Genomic DNA, 2,051 nt, shown 5'->3' with positions numbered 1-2,051 from the left:
GGTGAGTTGTTGGGGCCTATTTAATATTCACAAAGATGAGATGCTTTGGAGTGTTCAGGCTCCAAATTGTGGTTGTGACAAGATTGATACTTAGACTCTTGCCTAAATGGTCATTTAAAAATCAAAATATCATGAGTTAGAACTAAGTCTGGACTGTCTACAAAGGCCTGAACCTCACTTAGAATATGGAACATTCAAGCCAGAGAAGAGACTTTAGAGGTGATAATCGTTCAGTCACCAAATCCCAGGATTCAGGGTGGGAAGGCCCTTAGAGATCATGCTGGTTTCTGGAAGCCTTACCTTGTCCCCCACATACATCCCCTTGTGAGAAAGAAAAACAGTTAAGCAAATCTCCTCAGCACGGTGACTGTCACTGAGGTGTGTGTCCTGTTGTACTCTGCTCCAGCGCCAACGCTGACCACAACTGACCAGTGCAGTGGCTCCGGGAGGTTCATTGGAGTGTCTGCGCTGTGGCAGTCACCTAGCTGATTCTGCTCCCCTCTGGGTTCTGTTCAATTGTTTTTCCATGGTTCTCTGAATCTCTTATTCATTCACCTTTTACAACTCAGTATTCTACCACATAGAGTAAGTAGCTAGCAGTCAGGATTAGCGTTCTAAAGCCAAGACGCCATTGCTATTTTTAACAGTGGGGAAATTCGGCCCAGAAAGGGGAATGTGATTTGCCCAAAGCTTCAGAGCTAATAAATGATGCATTAGAGCTCTTGTCTCCTGGCTCCCAGTTCACTGCTCTTCCTACCTTAACACGTCTTTAAGCCTGTAGTCGTGTCATGGGCTGCTAAGTTGGCACAGTGATAGAAACCTGGGCCTGGAGTCAGGAAGCCCCAGCTTCCTGAGTTCAAATTTGGCCTCAGACGCTGTGTGACTCTGGCCAAGTCACATCATCCTGTTTGCCTCAGTTTCCTCATCTGCAAAGTGAGCTGGAAAAGGAAAGGGCAAACCACTCCAGTATCTTTGCCAAGAAAACCTTGAATGGGGTCACAGAGTTGGATGTGATGACAACAGGTGTTGTCATGGTTAACTGACCTGCTACCCTCCTCTTATCTCAAGAAACAGGAATAATAGTTATTACCAAACACAGCTCTAATTCAGGGGCTTCCAGGGATTTTATAAGTGCAGCGTCAGACCTTGACGGACTAATTATACTAAGTCTGTTATGTTACTGGTCTATTAGGATAAGAAGTATCCAGAGTCAAGGCAAAGGCAACCAAGTGTCATTTCTAATAGAAATTAAATTTGGATCAGTTCCAGTTTCAACATATGCTGGTTCAGCAAATCTACTAAGTTTTTTGGTTCATCTTGTGGGGCAGGAATAGAGGAATATCAAAAAGCTGGTTCTTTGTCTCTGAAAAGAGACCCGCACCCTTTTGGACCACCCCATTGCACCTTTGGTCAGAATAGCTTTTAAAATGGTCCCATAGTAAGGGGTTAGAAACAGTTTAATGACAAAAAGGGACTAGCTAAAATAGGAATAAAAGGTCAGCAAATAAGGCAAAACCCCATATTTGTAAGGAATAACCCTGGGAATAGCTGTAGTCTGCTTCTGTAAAATATCCTTGGGAAATGACCGTCTGCAAGACCGGCACCACCAACCCCCTTGGGCATTGCAAATGGCCAGAGACCTTAGGCCTGCCCTGTGGATTCCTGAGCCTGAAGCATGAACACACCTGAATCCGCTGCCCTTGCCACTATTACAAAATGGGATGTTTTGCCTGAAAAAGAGCGTATCGTCTTCAGGTGTGAATGGCTGTCAGGTTGGAAGAAGGGCTTACTTCTGTGGCTCCAGAAAGGGCTACTAGTATTGATGGGTTTTCCAGTTTGTATAAGGAAGAATTGTAACAATTAGAGCCATACAAAAATAGAATGGAACATCTTTTGCGGTAGTGAATTTCTCAAATATTCAGAGGGAGGTAGAATGTTGTAGAAGGGTCATGGAGATTAAGTAGGGGCTAAGCCTAATGACTACTTATGTCCCTTAGATTGGGGGGGAGGGGGGACAGGTTTGTGGGTTGCTTTTTTGTTTTGTTTTTCAG

Source organism: Petaurus breviceps, unplaced genomic scaffold, assembly GCF_028583685.1.
Source record: "Petaurus breviceps papuanus isolate PSGF00001 unplaced genomic scaffold, PetGlider_PUasm1.0 108, whole genome shotgun sequence".
In the NCBI taxonomy this organism is placed as follows: domain Eukaryota; kingdom Metazoa; phylum Chordata; class Mammalia; order Diprotodontia; family Petauridae; genus Petaurus; species Petaurus breviceps.
Note: the sequence above shows the minus strand (reverse complement) of the source record.